This window comes from Atractosteus spatula, chromosome 16 (genome assembly GCF_055471065.1).
Source record: "Atractosteus spatula isolate fAtrSpa1 chromosome 16, fAtrSpa1.hap1, whole genome shotgun sequence".
Lineage (NCBI taxonomy): Eukaryota > Metazoa > Chordata > Actinopteri > Semionotiformes > Lepisosteidae > Atractosteus > Atractosteus spatula.
In genome coordinates this window covers 11,084,929-11,106,254 of record NC_142721.1, presented here as the reverse complement: position 1 = coordinate 11,106,254, position 21,326 = coordinate 11,084,929, and the positions used below count along the sequence as shown (strand labels likewise).

Below are 21,326 nucleotides of genomic sequence, written 5' to 3'. Positions count from 1 at the left end.
AGTGGTTGCTTCCGAGACGGAAAGTGCATTGTTTTTTTCCGTGCATCCCGTTATGTAAATTGAATCGATACAGAGAACCGGGGCAAGGCTGGCGGAAGCACACAAATAGTTGCTGTTTACAAACACGAGTCTTTCTAATGTAAATTAAAGGGCGTAGTCCATTTTTATTCAGGTGAACAGACTGAAAACTCCCGTCATCGTGACAACACTGCGCGGAGGAAACAAAACAGATATCAAAGCTCTGTTTGTTGCTGTAAGAAGTTGGAAAGAGCTGCACATTATTTTGTTACTGTTTTGGTTTGTGCTTATTATTTTACATCAAATCTCGAAAACGAATGAACTCATTGATCCTTTGGAATTGATTAGAATATTAGGCGAACAAACTACTTGTGAAATCTAAATATCACCATTATTTACTCTTCACTAGAAATGTAAAATATAGATTTAACATGCTATAAATATATAACGCATCTACTGTACCTATTTATCTAAATAGAGGCATCACACAGCTTTTCAGGCATGTGTGCAACTGGTTGACAGCAACAGTCATAGTGCTTGTATATGAAAAGTCGATACAGAGAGTGAATGGTTTGTTACTATTTTGGTAGTAACTTTATAATTACCTGACCTTATAATCGAGAAATATGCATTGTATTTATTCAAGATATTAAGCAAATAGGAGTTAATCCGAACATGCATTATTCTACTAAATACTTCAGCTCGGAGAGAGGTCGCTATTAGAACTTTGAATCTGTTGTCCATTTTATGACATTCAAACCTCCTACATCCAGTACATTACTACAGCCTTTGCACTTGTGCATAATATTGGTTCAAGAACTTAAGGATGCTTTGATTGAATCTGTTATCTGCAGAAAGAAAACAACCTTGGAAACATCTTCATGTTTCTGTTTCATAGCATTGTGGTAAATAAATCACAGCAAACATTTCACTTTTCCATCAGCATAGACATTATAGATCAGAAGCCTTTATGGTTTCGAAGGGTAACATGTTTCACCATTTTTATCAGGGTGCAGGATGTGTACATCTCTTTTAAAGGGGAAACAAGAAAATGCAGTGATGACATCTATCATGCACAGTGTGTGGGGTATGTGCAGTGGTTCGGCTGCTGCAGCCACAGAGTATACAGAGAAAAAATGATGAGATCTTGCTATAAAAAAAATATGTTACAGTGACATATTCATATCCAGTGGGGTTTCAAAACTCAACAAATTAGGAGCGTATTTGTGCTGCACGTCAGGAACTGCTCCTGACAAGTATCTTTGCATCTGACTGAAGTGGATAAAAATGTGCACCAGTCAATATTTTCTTGCAGTGTGGGATGCTGTCCCTTTGCAGTTGCATACCAAGAATGGTTATCTTACCACCTATCGATAAGATGCTGGCATTAACAAGTAAACAATCATTGCACAGACTGTTGTGATTGTTACGGTGGCTAAAGTACATGTAAAATGTATTGTTATACTGTGCACAGTAATTATTTATGCACTGAGTTTTCAACCTGTCAAAAATATTAACGCACTGTAAAGGAATGTCCACACTTGCTTTATTTATGTATGTGTTTAACTTCCAAGAGACGTAATCTGTAAAGGAACTAAGTCAGGATGTACTACAGGGACTGTCATTGTCTACATTGAAATTCAGTAAAATAATAATCTGTAAATCCCTTTTTTTGTTCCGTTTAGCTTTCCTGTATTTCTGGGATAACCTTTAAAAATCCCCAGCACTTCACATGTTGGCTGGTTCCCAACAGAAAGACATCTGTTGACTTATTTTTTATTTAGAGTCATTTGCAAGGGTTAGTTTCACAACATGTTATTGCAGTCGTTTAAAAAACTGGTGTGATATTTTTAATGCTATCTTCTGCTGAAGGCTCAATGGCCCTTATGTGACTTTTCCGGTATACGGATTGCCTTCCATCAACAAATGAATGCATTAATGACTGAATAATGATAATAATAGAATTCTGTCATTTGCAGCGAATGAAATCTGACTTCCTGCATATTGAAAGTACCTGCTTAGTTGATTCAGTATGCTCTTTATGCATCTTTTAGTTCTTTTCAGAAATGTAATCTAAAATGTCAGCAATGTTGGAATTAGATAAACAAATCATTTTTAGCAGGACCTTTCCTTTGGTTTTCATGCTATTGAAAATGATTTAATTTCATCAAGGGCAACAGGAGGTTAGGTTCTAGACTTGCAACTGGAAGGTTTTGGGTTCCAATCCCAGCTGAGGCTCTGCTGTTGCACTCTTGAGCAAGGTAGTACTTCAACCAAATTGCTCCAGTACCATACCCAGCTGTATAAATGGGTGCAAATGCAGTTCAATTTGAATCAAACCATCAGCCAAATAAATTAGTAATAACGAAGGAGAAAGTAAAAGAGGGGAAAGATTGTGAAATTTGGGAAACAAATCAAGTGTCATCTGAATGGTCAGTGCATGCATACTACATGCTGATACCTATCTCTCTGTTATCAGGCAGCCAATCATTTTTAGTGATATAATAAAAGTGATGCAGAAATAAGTCATTATAAATACAAATGGAGATGTTTAGTAGAGCTCACATAGTATAGATGTGATTGCCACAGCATTATCAAAATTACCTCTAATTAAATAACAATTGAATGTTAACAGTTATAAATTATAAATACTAATATCCATGGAATACTATACTTTGCTAAAAGCTAGTCCTGTTATTCAATATAAGAGTTATGAATATAAGTTATAATATGAGCTACATACATATCAGAATTATATTAAATATACTACAGTTTTGTCTTTGCCAAATCATACAGTACAGTATATCATGCAAAAATCTATGATGATAATTCCCAGTGTTTATTGATTTGTTACTGACTTATTCATGCATGTAATATTGTGACATAAAACTCGTATTACATCTTGATCAAGAATCCTGGCCTCAGTTTCCCTAATTTCAAGTCCTTTGATTACAAATGCAAAGTAAACAGCACTCCAGATTTGGTGTTTTGAGTTTGTAATTAAAGGAAATTGCCCATGCTGTTCAACCTTATTTCACATTTAGTTTTCCTGATTTAGAGCTGATGTAATGTCCAAGGCAGTATTTTTGTTCTGGAGCATAAATGTTGTTTTTCATGAGAAAAACAAAATTGAATAAGATAAGAAGACTAATTAAGGTACCTAGTGGATCACACACACAGCACACCGGGCATGCATTTTTTATTCTCAAATACCTTAAACTCTGTTTGGCTTGGGGACAAATGCAGGCCATTTATGTTATAAAAGTGCAATCCATTCAAAGTAGTTGCAGATTCTTTTTCATCTACTTTTTGTGTTGGACACTTGTTATATTTATTACTACCCATAATTTAAGGTACGTTCTTCTATGTCCTGAAAGCCACTTGTGATCTCAGGCATGTCTTTGATCACTGACATACTTTTGACTCTGAAACTGCTGTGAACAGCCTTTGTGTTGAGGAGTGTTCTGCTTACCACCTATTTTTAAGTGGGTGATCTGACAGAAGTTCAATTCTAACATTTTGGGCAGTTGTTATCAGTAATTTTCATATGATTGGCTCTCCTTTTGATGTTACCATTCCATAAGCATTCAGCTGATTTTTCAACAATAAGTCTTGTGGTCTCTTATTAACACTGCCCTCATGTTAATATTTATGTAAAAAAATTAAAGATTTCCAGTTTTGGTCAATAGGAATATAATTGTCCTAATAGAAAAAAACAGTCCTAGACCATATGTTTCTTTGTTTGAGTTGATACAGTTTACCATTTAAGCAAATGTAAAGCATTTACATTTTCAAAATTCAAAATTCAAAATAAAAAATAAAGTTATAGTCGTAACGTAGTACAGTAGCAATCTTGCATTGCTTTATGGATTAGACCTTTTAAAATGCATTCCTTTATTTCACTGAGTCTTCTTCATTTGTTTATGTTTCTTACAAATACAGTATAAATTGTCGCTGTGAATAGGGACAAAATACAGTTCATCCAAGTGTAGAATCTGAACTTGTAGCAGATGAGATGCATATTTTCAGACAAATGTCTTAAAAAGAGCTGATTAAGACTCTGATAAAGAGACCATAGTCACTATATCTTAATATTCCTGAGGATTACACAGAGCAGAGAACAATGAGGAGCTATCTGTAAAGATATGTGCAAAGGAAACTGTTCTCTGTCGCAAATAAATAACCACATAACAAAAACTTTCTCCTGAAGAGCTACAGTTTAATATGGACATATCACATTCACTAAATTTTTGAAAGTCTTGTCTACATAATGTATGTGATTCATTACCTGAACACACATACTGAAATAAAAATAGTAAAATTGTATACAGTAGTTCTACAAATTACAGTTGAATGACTGAATGTACTTTACCGATCTATGGAAAATAGCATTTCCATATTTTTAAGAAGGAAAATGTCCCTTGACCTTTTACTCTCATCTCTAGGTGTTCTATTTCCATCAGTAGTGAATGGTGAATCTTATTTAATGGGGAATATTATATGAAAGCTCCTGCTTTTTAGTAGCTTTCTGAATTCTAATGCCCTGCTTTGTAGAGGAAGTCTTCTACAAAGCACATATTTTCTCTTTCATACTAATGCTCCGTTCACCATGTTTTGGTCAATAGAAATAAAATCATCCTAAGAACAGACCCTATAAAAATAGTCCCAGACCATATGTCTCGTTCTTTTCAAATTGCTTTAATGAGGATGTTCTATACAGCAGATGTTACTTTTTTGTCTTTTATTGTTTTTCAGCCTATTCCATCAATTTCTTCAATTTATTTCATCATCGGTAAAACTACTGCTGAAGACATTTTGGACCAAGTCTTAACCACTGTGATCTATTTTTCTTCTTCAAGTACAAACGCTTTGTGGCGTTACTGCTGGTGTAGTAAGATCTATCAAAAAATACCTGTCTGCCCTGTCAGGATTTCCCATTTAACATGAGAGTCTTTTTGGAATTTATGTAATTGCTCAATTTAAGCATTGACTGCAAGACATTTAAGGCAGATTTCTTGACAGTATACTGCTTCTTGACAGTGGTATTAAATCTCGCTGAACGTTTTCCTTTATTATATTTGTGCTTTTGTTTTGTCCAGTACTGTACAGTTATATACAATATACAGTTAGTGTTCAATCAATTTGAATGTTAGTGCATACTTTTAAAATAACTCAGAGTGCATGTCTGATCTTTAAATTATAGCTACAGTTTATCTTATATGCATGGAATGTGTGCAGTTTTTCATTGCAATTAATAGCGAAAAGATTGCAACTAAAAGTTGTCATTTTTCCAGTCTTGAGATTGTTCTGTGTTGGGATAGCTTCAGCTTTTAATATGGTGACCTAAAAAAACCCATCATATTAGTTCATGTTTGTAGGAATAAATGTGTTTTTCAAACACAATGTTTCTGGTGTTGCACAATTATTGTTGCATTTTGACAATAATTAAATTTAAATAATTAAATTCCAGTATAATTTCATTTGGGGATATAGCTTTCTTCATTCATGCTAAACATACCCTCATTTGGGTTATTATAGGATTGCTACGCATTGCATTAGCACAATTCCAGAAATATATAAGACACGGTAGTCAAATTAACAGTTTTGTAAATAAGAAGCCTTAGAAAATTCAAATTATGTAATATGGGAGGCCAGTGATTTGGTGAATTGGGAATCTTTCCAATGTTTTATATAGGCTGTAGTCTTTGCTTTTGATGGAACCAGCCTTTTCTTCTGAAGTACATGGGTTCTCATGTACAGTACTCTTTTATTAAGCAATCAGCTCTGTAGGATAATGTTGAAAGTCATTTACATATTATAATATTTAGGTGTTTTAGCCTGTAAGATTTGGCCCAGGCTAAAACATCTAAATATTATAATATGTACTGTAAGTTACAATTTGAGTGAATGAGAAATGCATAATCTTGTATACAGCTTTTGATTTCCTGATGTTTGTAGCATAAGGCTTCTGTACTGTAAGTCAGACAAAGACTAGACATCTTGTAAGATATACAGGGAAAACTCTATAGATAGTCTGTTGTACATAATTGATTATAATATGTAATCTGGAAAAATGCACAGTTATTTGACCTTGATAGTGCTCTTTCATCTAACTTGCGCAATCTTCATAAGATCTCATTCAGATAAAGGTTTGACTTCTGCTGTAATAGAAAGGAGACGTGAATAAACAATGATAGTAGATTTCAGTGACTCTTTTAAATTCACAAATCCATCAGAAGAATTGCAAAGGCATTTACCTGAGAAAGATGTTGGTCTGGGTGTGGTATTGCTTTTAGAAGATTTAAATATCTCATAAAACTAGAAGTATCTAAGAGGTCATTTGTAAAATAATAATATCATCACACTCTACACATTTTGCATTCCTGGGCCCTTTCTAAAATTATTTTGAGTCTTGTGTGAATTGTGTTTGTGTGTACAACAGCTGCTGTTTGGGATAATTTTTTATTGATTCTGTTGCATGTGAAATTCAGGACTCTGAACTTCCTGAAACTGAGTTTATTGTCATTCCAAGGTCTTTTTGCAGGAAGGCTATAGTATACTCCAGTCCCAGAGGATGCAGGGTTTTTTTTTTATTTTGCTGTATCTGCAAGAGTAAAATTGGAATGGATAGTCTGAATAAAAAAATAAATCCCGATCACTGTTTTGCATAATTTCCATCACCAGTTGTTGAACTTGATTTATGGTATGGTTCTTCTCTAGCTGTCAAAAGTCCATAACATTAGTAGTTGTAATTAGTGTTCTGTGTAAATAGAACCCTCTGGAAGAGGTCACTGCATCACAATCTGAGAACCCAGCCAGATTTAATGTTGACACAGCCTTCCGCTGGGATTGCTAATAGGGGCTCAGAGCAGCTCTCTTTTCATTGAGCATGCTATTGATATTCCTTCTGGTAGTGATTCCTGCTTTGGGAGCTTTGAGGTGTTATAACCCTTTTCCCTTTTCTGTATTGATCGGAGTCAGTAGTTGTGAAAACCCAAAGAGATACGCTACAGGGATGCACTTGCTGCATCTTCTTTAGGATTACAGGCTTTGTGAAGAAATTGGTGTGTGAACGACACCTCTTTTATCAGGTGTAAAGTCTAAAATGAACTTCTAAACTGAACTAAAAGAAAAGTGGTGCTGATTCATTTGTTGTTTTTTGTTCATGGTTCTGTGGTTCAATTTCTGGGAACAAAGCAGTGTTAATGCAGTGGGTTCTTTGAAACTGTATAGGAAACACATTTACAGTATGAGATGGCTTGAAATGCTTCAGAAATTTTGGAGACCTATGACTATGTAGGCTGAGTGAATCTTGAGCTTGGAAACTGCATCACAACAAGTTGAATTACTGCTTTGTAATCTCTCTTGACAAAGTGACTAATATCATTATGATCTTCCACCTTCATGGGTCAGTAGAGAGATAATCCTGTTGGACAGATTCTTTCTTGGAGACTTAAGAGTGCCCCTGAAATGGTGGGAAGCAGTATACTGAAGAATGACTTTGTATTGTTTTAAAAATAATAGCATTTCAAACCTTTTTTCATTCTTTTTTAGGTATATTAAGATGAAAGCAAACTGTTTTGATATTGTCAAGGTGCAGTGTCTATATAAGGTAATCATCTGCTGTTTGTGACTGTATTACATAGCTGTCAGTCTAGATTAAGAATATGAGGCACGCAATACTGGCAGTACATGTTTCTTTCCAGAAATAGTCACAGTGTTCATTTTGTTTCTGGTTACTAGAACTCTTATTTGAGTGAAATGGTGTTGAATATTTGTTAAGAAAAACAGTGCAATTGTGCAGATATTAATGACTAGTAGACTGTAAAGCAATGTTTGACATAATCCAGTACATGTGAACTACTGTACCTTGATTTTTAGCTGAAAGAGTTTAGATTGATGTCATGGTGGACTGAGGAAACCAGAATATGCAAAATGACACTGAATGTAATCTTGCTGTTATCCTGCATTACCTTTCCTTTCTGTCTTACCTCATAAGTATTAAACTCCAAATATGGAATGCCTGATTAAATCCTGTCCCGTGTTTCTTCTTAGGATAAACTGCTTGATTAAATGGCTTAGGCTACAAGTGGATTTTGAGAGAAGCATCCTGGCCAGGCTTGGGAGAAGCATGCACAAGCAGCAAACAATGGGGAAGATCACATCATGAGTGTTCATCTTGGCCTGATGCCTTTGGCATGTCACATAATCATTTCATTGTATTCCCCACTGTGTTCCCCAGAGTGTCTTGTGCAGTGCCTGGTGCACTTTGAAAAGGCAATTGCAAGAGACTCCTTTCAACACCACATCATTTAGATGGCTAATTTCTCCTCTTGACTTCACCATGAAACAGGAGCCCCAGCCTGAAAACACTGCAATTAGACAAAATGTGCATGACCGGGAGTTTCAGATTTAGTACCAATAATCTTCCTGAGCTGTCACAGATATTAATACACAGTTTATAATTCTTACAAAGCAGTTGTCAGTGAATTAGCCATAGATGGACTGAGAATGGTGAATATATCATAAAAATATACATAGCATTTTATTCAATTACACAGATTTAACTGCCTCTGGCCCCTCCTGGCAATATGCTAAAATACTGGATGTAATTAGCATGGATACAGATTGTAGGCAGAACATGGATTAGTATGGATAGTAAAAGATAATCCCGTGTGACAGAAAGCATACTTATTTACAATGCCACTTTATGAGCATGCAAGTGTCTATATGATAGAAATTCAAGAGCTAATTGCTATGCTGAGCAATTAAATGCTCAGTAAATGGCAAAATGTGAACGTAAATGCAAAGTAGCATGCAAAGCAGAACCTGATTGAATTCCACATATCTTTCACTTGCTTTCCCAGACAAATCCCTTTCCGAAGATGGCATTTTCCACTGTGGTATTAGTGTTCCCTTGCAATATCCTCTTCTTGAAAGGCGGTCATGTTGAATTGTCTTGCTTACTGAAGAAGTCATTTTTTAAAAAAAGAGAGAGTTCTTCTCCATTGTGCCAGCAGCCATATCACCCTGCAGCTCACAACTGGCAGCCCACTGAAGCTAAGCAGGTGTGAGCCTGGTCAGTACCTGGATGGGAGACCTCCTGGGCAAAACTAAGGCTGCTGCTGGAAGAGGTGTTAGTGAGGCCAGCAGGGGGCGCTCACCCTGCGGTCCAGGTGGGTCCTAATGCCCCAGTATAGTGACGGGGATGCTATACTGTAAATAAGCGCCGTCCTTTGGATGAGACGTAAAACCGAGGTCCTGACTCTCTGTGGTCATTAAAAATCCCAGGGTGTTTCTCGAAAAGAGTAGGGTTGTAACCCTGGCGTCCTGGCCCCATGCCTCCTAATAATCCCACTCTATGAATTGGCTACATTACTTTGTTCTCCACCTCCCTACCCCCCCCCCCCTCCCCCTCCGATGGCAGGCGGACGCCGATGCACCGGTTGGAGTATTTCTCGGTCGCAGTTAATGGCAACGTCAGCTCAAAGATTTGGTTCAAACCACCAAATGGAGACTGGTGCGCTGACAAGCGGACCCTGCTGATGCGGGATTAACGCTAGGAAAGAGAGAGAGTTCTTCTCCATTCTCCACACGTTTTATCTACATATATAAAACATAGCTTTAGAATCTGAAGTCTGAACATGAGGTATGATGAACATTTGAATGGTGACTATAGTGACGTTGAGGTGATTGCTGTGAAGAATATATTAAAATAGTGCTGGAAGTCATTAAACAAATAAATAAATAGCTACAAAACAAACGAGGTCTTTGCCGGAGTTAATTTGAGGAGTCATCTCAGGACTGTTCCCTGGCCTAATCTTACTTCAGTCCACAATTATTGTTTCATTGTGATAAAACCAGAGGATCATTTCTTTGTTGCTTGATCTGGTGTCCTCCGAACTTCACTTGTGTTTTCTCTTGTTAATAAGCAAAGACTGCAGTCAAAAAGGCAGATGTTATATTTGCAAATGCACTAAAAAAAAAGTTATTTTCTCATTTCCAAGACACATTTGCTTTAGGCATTTCAATAACGATCAGCTATCTGTACGTAGTTTGTGGTTTATTTAATTACATGCAGGAGATAATTAATCTATTACCCTGCTACAATTTCCTCCTACAATAACAATGTCACTCTTGTTTTAGAAGATCAAACAAGGCATTTTTATATGGTCAACATATATAAACAGTTGGTTTCATGACAACAGTACATTAGTTCTTTCAGTTACTGGAAATTGAACATTAGGCTCTTGCTTTCAGCTGCAGGATATAAAAGTTCAGCGGCTTATCATCCTGGTTTCTGTACAGTTAAGCAGATGCGAGAGCACATGACTTCCCCCTGGATCAGACCCTGGACACCCCAGCAGCACTGGTCCTCAGTAGTACCTCCACAGTGACTGCAGCAAGTCCTCAAACCCGCAACCTGCCAGTCGAATGCTGTTCGAAGTCTCATCCAGTACGTTGTGCCACCCCTGCATTTATTCATCTAAGCGTGAAAAAAGCAGTACTTTGCAATAATTTTCAGCAGGAGGTTAGTACCTTTTCACAAACCATCCTGGATTTTGTGGGGGAACCCCTTGAAAATCTTTGAGGTGTTAAATTGTAAATGAATCAATTCTTTCATTGTGTTCAGTTCCTTTAATAAAGTTATCTTATGTCTTTATTGGATGAAATAAAAGATCTTCAGGAAAGCTCCAAATGCAATTTCCAAATACCTAATATAGCCCATATTTCCTTGCTGCCAGTTTCACTCAGGGAACCATGGAGAGAAGAAATATTAAGGAGCTTTATTTGTTTATACTGTATTCCATTATTGCTAGGTGAAAAGTCCCGCTGGGTAACAGAAATTAATATATTAAAAATAAAAAGTCTAAGGAGAACATGAAAAAGATTGATTGCTGTGATTGCAAGTGTACACAGGCAAAATCAGATGCATTTCTCTTTATTATTTTAGTTATTTTTACTGCTTGTGTTTATCTTAAAACATCATTTGCCAGAAGTAGACCCATGCTTACAATTGCATTATCATGTTTTTTGCTTTTCTTTTACATCAGCTTTCTCATATTCAATGAGACCTAAAGGGGATGGGTAATTTAAAACATAATGGATACATGTTTTAAATTACAGGAAGATCTCTGCTGACAACTTAAAGTGAATTAAAAAATATATTTATTAGAATATTTATTCAAATGTCAGATTACTGTGCAATGTGTTCTTTATGTTATCAGTATTGGAAAGCCCACTAATATGAATTATGATATACAAAAATGCAGAACAATTGATTTTATTTTTGAAAATCTACCAAACAGGATTTTTAAAAAAGCTGTATAACTGCACGGAGTAAAAATATTCAGTAGCTGGTATTGGTTTAATGCTATTCTATAAATAGTATAAAATATAGTTCACTTCACTGCCATGTTCCTTACATTTATCATCAATTATCTAGATAGTATAGAATATGACTATTTAAAGGGGCATACGAAGAAAAGTGTTTGAATTTAGTTGCATCAATTTTCAGAACTTTACTCCTGTTTTATTTAGGCATCTCAGAGTACTGTATTCACTAGAAACAGCATTTATTGTAAGTCAATCTCTGCATATTAACATAAAACTGAAAATATACTAATGCACAAAGCAGGTCTTGTTTATTAATCAAATATTTTAAACATACCATCCATTGATTTCCTAACTGCTTTATCCAATACAGGGTCACTGGGGAGCTTGAGCCTATACCGGCAAGCAAAGGGCCCGAGGCAGGGTACACCCTGGATGGGACGCCAGTCCATCGGAGGGCACATACTGACACAAACACAGACTCACACCAGGGCCAGTTTTCCCAGAAGCCAACTGACCTACCAGTATGTAGGACTGTGGGAGGAAACTGGAGCACCCAGAGGAAACCCACGCAAACACAGGGAGAGCAGATAAATTCAATGCTGACTACTGTGCCAAACTTATTTTTAAACATATTCAACAAAATCTCACTAAAATGTAAACAAAATCTATCTAAAAGGAAATCTATCGTACCTTTTTGGCATGAAACATGCCGCTGTCGGCCTGAAAACATTACAAAGTTAGTTTCAGGTAAGAGTCTTGTAGGTGAATTAACCTGGCATGGAGTGGTCAGCCATGGTTGTCTCCTGTTGCTAGCACTGGCGGGCAGGACCCACTGATGTTCTGTTGATCTTAGACCAGGAGGAATATCTCATTATACCAGGACCTTGACCTTATTTTCTGGAAGTCATGGCATTGTAATCCTAGCACTGTGTGGTCTCGGATGGGAAATGTATGTCCTGCTGGAAAATCAATACTTCTGAATTAACAGGCTTCCAGGAACTGGTGGCTCCTGGATTGTGTCAGTGTATCACTGAGCAGTAAGGTTGCCCTCAGCTTGCACCAAAGGCGTTCTTATGATAAAAGAGATTCACGTCCATACCATCATACTTCCACCACTCCCCTCACGGGCTTGAACAATGCAGCCGTCTGCATGCTCTCTGGGATGTCTCCACACATGATGTCATCTTGGAATAAAACACTCCAGCACTCTTTCTGCTGCCACCCCAGATGTTCTTGGGCCAAAAGAAGATGACGATTCCGCCTCTCGGCTGTCAACATTATCCCCACACATAAATCTTTTTAATGCACACGGCTAGCTACCGTCGTTCTGCTGATGCACCGATTATTTCTTCCTGCAAACTCCTTGTGCTACAACCACTGCAGTCTGAAACAAGTCTGCAGGTCATTTTGTCTTCTGCACCATTGTGGACACCCCGTACTTTCCAAGACTGGGTCTGTTCCTCAGAGAGTCAGTTTCCTGCATTCTCTAGACTAGTCTGCTAATTGCTGATAGAGGTTAATTAAACACATTTATTATGTGTTTTGAATGAACATTCGTACAGATACTTAATGAACCCATTTTGGCAATTCTAACTGTACTCAATTCCAAAGGACTGGATACCATTTTTATAAATTCACTTTATTTTGCTGCCCCATGAAACAATGTCGTCCAGACAATCACGAAAATGTGCTTACTATTTAAATTGATATAACATTAGGCATGTATCAGTGCTGTACTGAACTGTTGTGTTTTCACTCTGCATCAGTATTAAGTCTCCTCTTGATGTAGAAAATGTACAGTGCTTATAGAATGTATACACAGCATTTCCAGAGTAACATATTTTGTAGCCTAACCACCTGAAATCAAGACACATTAAATCGCATGAAAGTGAAAAACAAATACTCCTACATTCTTAAAAGTAAATCCAAATGAAAACATAGAAAAATGGGTTGAACAAGTGTTTAATAAGTTGAGTTAGTACTGTGTTACATTGGAAAGGGTGTGTAGACTTTCTGTTGGCACTGTATAGGTATAGTCTGTATATAGAGACAGGTGTTGAAAGAAAAAGCTGTGGAAGATAATGAATTTATTTAAAAATAAATTAATTTGTGAAGTCCCTGAAACTGCACGTGCAGACAAATAAGCATTTTTCACCTTTTCAGTTTTCCTTATTCTGCTGTGTGTCCCACAGCTAATTAAATATTCTATTTTTAAGTATATGTGTTTTAGCCAGACGATATACTCAGGACAAATAATCAATGTCTAGGTTTCAATACGTTTGCTTAACAGCAGTGGCCAGGGCACAGTGCGTGATAGCCCTAGACACACAGTGACTGCACTGTTACAGAAGGTGCTCCCTTTTAAATCAGAATTATAGTATGTCACCCAAGAGAAAGCCAGTATGCTAATGTTTACAGATAGACTTCAGAAGTATTTCTCTGATGGAGAGTGGCATTTCAAGAAGGGTGTAAGGCATTTTGTTTTTGCAAATATCAAATGTCATGTAAGATTTCCTGTCCTTTCCCTAACGTATTATTTAACAAGAATGTGCTTTCCTGCACCAAAATGTGAAGTGGCGGTGTTAACTCCTTTCGGATTACATATGTTAGTTTATCTTCTGTATTTTCAAGATATTTTTTCCTGTTTACCAGTAAGCATTAGGCTCTCATATCTCTCTGTTGCTCTGCCATTTTTAGAATCTTTAACACTATTCTTTGGGTGACCTTTGTACAAGAAAACTGTGTTTTCAAACCATAGCTAAAGAACAGAGCAAAGGTGGACTACTACATGACAAAAATAGAACTTGTGTTGAATTAAATGCTCTGTTTTATTTTAAGAATTGTATCATGTCTCTAGCTGAATGTGACTGGGATTTCCCAAAGTGGTTTGTTAGACCTATCCACTTTTATTGTTGTCATTCCCACATTTCCTACACAAGATAGCATTGATTGGAGGGGTGATGAACCTCTCACTGATTGTTCTGTTAATTTGCAGCTGAAGGCAAGTACCAGGGGCCATTGCTACTATATTTGCCAAGACAATGATACCTCTGGACAGCTCAAGCCTATCCAATTTCTGCAGTGTTCGGTTATGTGGAGAATTCTGTCACAGATGGCTGGTAACACAACCCAAGCTCAAGCCTACAATATATGGACTCGAGTACTGAACCCGTACTCTAAGTAGGCATCTTTAATGCTTGAGGTCCTTAAGCAGGGGTGTCCAATCATGTTCCTGGAGGTACAATCCAGAGGATGTATTAGCATTGCAAGAAATTGTGTGTTTCCTTCAATGCAAATGACTAAAAAATGTGTTTCAGTATGTGTTCTACCAGAACAGCCTGCAATAATAATGTAAATTACTGTAGTAAAAGCAAAGGTTTAGTAAAGTACAGTAAAATCATGGTACCACATAGTAGATTTTGGTACGAGATACTATAGCAAAGCTACATATGCCATGCAAATTTTCTATTTGTAACATTTTGTAAGAAGATGCACATCTTGAACTATTTTCATTTTTTTTCCACATGGGACAAAAGGTGGATTGTATATGATGTTCTTAGGCTCTTGTATTCTAGTATAAATAACATATGTGAAAATGCTATAATATTAGTGTCTTTAATAAAAAAAGATGAGTTTACTTGCTCCCTAAATGTTCATAATGCTGCCTTAATTACAGTAGATCTTAACTTTAGATGCAATGCCATTTCAGATACCTAACACCAGAGGGTGTACAGCAACTCTTTAATCTTCCGAAAGGTTTGGCTGTCACAGTATACAGTAGCTTCAAACACACTGTAAAATAAAAAGGTTAAAAATTAATATGTAATTAGGATCTTTTCTAACTAATTTGTTAGACTGAAAAAAATGAATGTGAACATTATTTGTTAAATCCCTTTGACAATTTTACAATTTGTGCATTGGATATGCAGTATACAGTATAAAGTTATGTATAAAAATTATACTTCCATTCCAGAATCCATCTGGAATAGTAAGTAGGACCATTTGTGACCCATACCTACCAAAGCAAGCTCTCTGATGTTAGTTCAGATTAGTTTTACTTATTAACGTTACTGGAAGGGTTCTTAATTAGCCAGAAGCAATATTTGTGTTTTTTGTCTTTTAAAGATGTAGCCTTCTGGAGTCAGAACATTTGTGAGAACAAATTTGCCAGAAACAAAAATTAGTTTTGGTAGAGCTTTGGCTTTGGTAACAGAGGAGTTAGAAACATATCAAAGCTTACATTTTGCTTATTACTACACATACTGTCGGGGCTCTCAGAACAATTGGTATGGAATGTTGTCTTTCCATTTTAAGAAATATGAAATTAACTTTATTAAAAATGTCTTTAAATGATTTTCTGGAGAGAATCTCTTTAAATAAATTTAATGTCATATGAATATCCTGTACATATTAAGAAAATGTGCTGTCATGTATTACAGTATGTCTTTATTTTTAAAAATTATCTTTTAGTTTGTCCTCAGAAATAACTGTGAAACTTGAGCCTGAGGACAAATGTGGAAACTACAAGAGTCCCTTTTAGATTCTGAATAGGAGGCTCTTGTTTACTCAAAGCCTTATGGGAGTGTGGGACAAGCTGTGCAGCCATGTTGTTGTGCCAGATACCGTGGCTACTTTCAAGAAAAAACTTGTTGGGTTCCTTGGATCAATAAGATACTAACTAGCAAATGGGATAACTGGGTTGAAAGAACTCTGTAACAGTTCTTACGTTCTGGACATGGCAAATAACATTACATTTAAGGAACTGTAAGAATTGTATTTGGTGTGTAGATTTGCATCCACAGTTTGCTCCTGGTAAATGAGAGAACCAGGTGAAGGCTCAGCCCAAGGCTCAGCTGTGTGTGTTGTTAATGAAGCTATTGAACGTCTTTCCTATTTTTTGCGGAGATGATTTCACAAAGTGAAGGTTTGAGGTTGCTTCTCCATCAGTAAAGTCCTCTTTGACTCTTGCATTGGATCGTACTTACCACTGATTTGGGTTGCATCTGTTTTCTAACTCACACGACCTACTGTATTGTCACTATTAAATTTTGTAGATGAGTAGAATGTTAATATTTTGGCCAGCGTTCTGCCCATGGAATGCAAGGTCACTTGTATTGTGAGAAAAATATCACTCTGAATTTTCTCAATGGATCAATGAGATTGGAAAAACATCTGTCAGTGTCAGGAAGAGAGTAAATTAAATGTTCAGGCAATTGAAAAGGTAAAGACAAAAAAGGCAAAAGCACTTTCGAGTAACCATTAAAATCCATGTCTATATAGATCAGTCTAGCAGTCTTTTTGTTTCTTTCTATGGATCTCGGTCACTCGCTAATTCTCCAACATATGATACCATTTCACGCCTTTGCAGCATTTCCATCCCTCCTGTTTTTCTGCAGCATTTTTTCTGCCCGGTGGTTTTATAAGCTTAAGGAGCTTGTCAGGGGTTTTCAGTGATGAAGAGCCCCTTTCATAAAAGCCAGAGACTATTCCCTAGAGTCAGCCTAAGTCAGATTTCTTAAAAATAATCTTTTTCCCTGATCGCACATCCCAGCACCAGCTTCAAATTGTTTGACATTCAAGATGTGTTCTGTAAGTAGATTGCAAACCCATTTTAGTGGTAAATAGTTCTGTGCTTTACTATCCTTAAGACAGAAGCCCAAAGTACAGTATACCGGTAAAACAAGCCTACAGTAATGACAGGGTTAACAGCTTTCAATGCTATTGACCTTTACAGCATCCTTTAAGATGAGGAGGCAGAATTTAGGCAGCACCAGCCCCATTGATCATAGTAACACTATCCACCTTTCAGCAGGGATCAAAAAGGAGGTGGCAACATGAGCTTTATCGATTGGATCCATTAATAATATAGGAGCAGAGCTTTTTAGAAGAGTACCCTCAGCCAAAGTCCAGACAAAGCATTTTGACATTTTTTTTTCTGTAAAGGACAGCAGTTTTTTTTCCTCTTTTGCAACAGCTGATGGTATGTTTATGGACCTTGGAAAATGTTAATACCAGAAGAAGAAAAGCGCAGCAGTCCGAATCCCAGAAAGCTGGTGGCTGGCTATGCAGTCAAGAGTCTAGTCTGGTCTGAGGATTCCGGATAGCACTTAGAATAAAGGGGAGCTCTAATTGCTTTTTAAATTGATCTGGTTGGTAATTGGTTTGCCGAGTAGATGTTGCTCACTTTTGTCATGGAGTCTAACGAAGGAGAGAGCTGGATGGAGGATCAGTGGGAGAAATGGTAGGGGAAAGTGCTGTGATTTTGTTGTATGGGTGTTTCCTGTGTAATAACATGCTTGCCGTGAGCCGATGGTTTGACCTTGCGCTTTTTGTCTGCTGATTTGGCTGTCCTGTGCTCTTTGCCTGGGTCTGTGTAATGTCCTTGGGAAAAAAAAAAGAGATGCTGCAGCCAAACAAGGGCTGTCTCCAGCTGAAGCAGGTTAAAACTATACCGTGCAATACGGGATTTTTAACTGGGGAATAACAGTTACTGACTTTAAAAAGTGCTCTTCGCGGGATTCTGACTCAGGGTTTCCAGTGAGTTTTAATAGGATCTTATATTCATGTATGTGAGTGCTTTAGTTGCATTGAATAAGCCCTTTTTTATTCACCATTTACTTTGTTTTAGGAGTGTATTGGAAACTATTAAAAGTTAAAGCAAGTATAGGTTACCCCTCGCTTCCAGGGCATGTATGTTTCACCTCTAGAGCAGGTTATCATAATTATCTATATGTTTTAATTATATTGCATAAATTTGTTGTTTCATTACAACTGAATTTAGAGAATGTTTAAATTGATCTCAAAATGATCTTTGAGCACATACAGTACATGTATAATTGTTTACATTAATGATATAGTATATTGAACTTGGCTCATACTTAGGCTTACTAAGTAAAACAAAATCTTTAGTATTAGTGCTATTCGGTATTATGCTGCAAGTAAAGCTCTCTTCTGTGTTTTGAATCTAAATGAAATAACAGCACTGCAAAAGTGAAGCCACTGGGAAATACAAGGCTACAAACATATAGACATTAAATTCAGACCTTCAACCAGGTCTGTACTGTCTGTACTTAAGAGGAAGCAAGATGTTTAAGGGCACAGCATTGCAGCTGGAAATGGCCTCTGGGGGGCTGGAGAGCTTTAGGAACTAGAGCAGTCCATAATAACTTAGAAAAGATTAAGAAAGTAAAACATGTATCCATGGTTGTTGCACTATGCTGATCTTAGTTCTTACAAACTTGCTGTAATCTTGTTTAAACCAGATGACAGTATGGATTTTATTACTGTGATACAGCAGTGTATTTTTTTTTCTGAGAGAAGCACCCGGCATTGATGTGTGTGACACGATTGTGATTACAGGCCAGGAACTGTTTTGCATCCAAAGAAATGAGCTAGAAATATTTGGTTAAATGTTATTTACCGTTCCGTTCCTTTCTACTCCTGTTCTACTGCCTAAAAACAAATGGCTTTGAATACGCCTTACATGTCAGAGTTCACTCATTCCTAGAATGTTTTTGTGTACAGACATTGGCTTAGGCAAGTGCCCACAGTATCTACAATTTTCTAATCATAGCGCCACAAGATGAAGGTGAAAGCCAGAAAAACAAAATGCCGGTTTGTTGGAGAGTTTCATGTTTAGTTAAGCAACATTCATACAACATCTGCTTGTTTCCTTGTTTCCTAAAACACACCTACATGTGGTTCAGCAGCAGCCATGATGTCCTGCACTGCAAACACTCTTCTCTCACCTGCTTGTGTTCCATTAGTATCTCCGGTTCCCAGTCCATGTCAAAGACTCAGATTTGGCCATCAAGTGTTTTATCCATGTGGTGTGAGTACAGACCTATGCCAGAAACAAGTATGTAGAAGCCCCTGGCTCTGCAGCAGCATACACACAGTGACAAGTTCCGTCGTGCTCTTTTACAGTGTCAACCAGAGTACACAGCAGAGTGAAGAGCAACATTAATTCTGATGTTCACTTTGGTGCCATGCTTGAAATGTGTTAACTTACTAAAAGGAACTAAAAAAGATCTAATGCTTAATGATTTGAGTAACATTTTTGTTGTGTGATAATGGTACCTGTAATTGATCCCATACGAGATTGACTCTGAAAACCTCAAGGTTTTAACTCTGGTATACTTTTGATCGAATGCACAGGCTGTCCTTAAAGGAACTCAGGATAGCACGGGCTTTCTTTGACAGGATCTCTCCAACTGAAGACAGCCAAGTAGGGGAAATTAACATGAAGTGTTTTGTTGTGCAAAGCAGCTGTTGCGTGCTGAACTCACTCCAGTGCAGCAATGTCAAAACAGCTGTCATTCTGCAGTAACTTCAGGAGTCTGCTTGATTTTTCCCCCTAGTAAATCTTGGGCAGTTTGTTCAGTTTGTTTCAGATGTCAATGTACAATCGAAAAACAATCGAGAAAGCCTCTCACAAACATTTGAGCTTGGTTTTGAAAATGTAAATTGCTCTTCATGATCTGATTAGTTTGTTTATAAAACCTTTTTAGTTCTGGGGCTCATTATTTAACATCACATACAATACAGGACACATAAACAGTTATTAGTAAAAAAGGAAGTTGCTTCTCCAAATTATCTAAATTTACCAACATACCAGGTACCAGCTGCTTGGGAGGCCTTTACTTCACCAGAAGTGCAGAAGCAAGTGGGCAGCAGTTTATTATACAGTATTTTATTTTCTAAAGATGGATTGATATGGTGAGCACTTTAACAGAAGAAGTGTTTGTCCTCCTCAGAGTGGGAGAACGGCACTGAACTTGGAATTATACCCGTAGACTTGTCAGGATGTGTACAGGCCTAAAATGATAAACCAAAGCTGAGGAAAAAGGCCCCACCCCTTCCTTGACCCAGGAATCAGCTGTGGTCTGTTGTCCTCAGGAGACTGACCGCAGTCTCCTCTCCTACTGTCAGATGAAGTTAAGCAACAGTGTCTCTGATTCATCCTCCTGGGCAGCAAACCTTATTCCCTCTTTGTGTAGCACTTCATAATTTCATCGCCAGTGCCATGGTGTTGTCACTTGTGTTCCTAAGTGACAGTAGATAGCTGTAGGCTTTTATTACGATCGTTCAGAGGTAATTGGGAAAAAAAAAGCTTTTTTTTTCCTCAATGCAAACTGACATGACAGAAAGATAAACAAGATTTATTATTATTTTTCCATGTCACAAAAAGTGCCTTCTAGGTTACACAGACGTAATCTGTATCTAAACATAGTGGGGTATAAAGTAATTATTTATATATTACCACTGAATATCTATTTACAGGTTAGGTCTCTTGGCCTCAGGTATCCTTGAGTTACTAAAATATCCGAAACAAGCTCTAATATAATGGAACTCATTAACATATCTGGAACTCATTAACTTATCTGATTAACTAATGATCTGAGTACAATTAAAGACACTTATCTAAATCCATATCTAAAAACACTCAAATATACAGCTTCATTTCACAATACTTAGAGGCTTCACTTTTCACAAGCATCCTGATGCTTTTATAATATCATCTTTTGATTATATTATTAATTGTAGACAAAAATGGTAGTTATCACAGGAACACATACATTGACTCTTACTTGGAAATAAATATATGCAGCAAGGGCTGTCATGATCCATCCATTTTCATTTTGGATGTAACAGCTTGATTCTTAGAGGGTTGTGGTGAGCTAGAGACCAAGCCAATAGGAATAGGTTGCAAGTCAGTACAACACCATAGATGGAGCATCTGTCCATTACAGGGTGCACATTTTATAAATATATGTGGAGTAATTTAGAGATTCCAGCTAACCTGGATGTCATGTCCTTGGACTGTGGGAGAAAATATACATGAATATGTGAAGATTATGCAGACTTCTAACTGAACACAGGACTGAATTGAACTTTTGATTTTTAATGTTAAACTTTGAGTCTAAGATTACTGGTTGAATAATGTGTACATACTGTATGTATTAATAAGT

The 21,326-nt window shown here is 37.0% G+C and overlaps 1 protein-coding gene across 1 annotated transcript in view; it reads left to right on the top strand.

The window, feature by feature from the left end:
* Positions 1 to 21,326, top strand: part of mapk8ip1a (mitogen-activated protein kinase 8 interacting protein 1a) — a 46,658-nt gene that overhangs the window by 222 nt on the left and 25,110 nt on the right. The window lies entirely within an intron of this gene.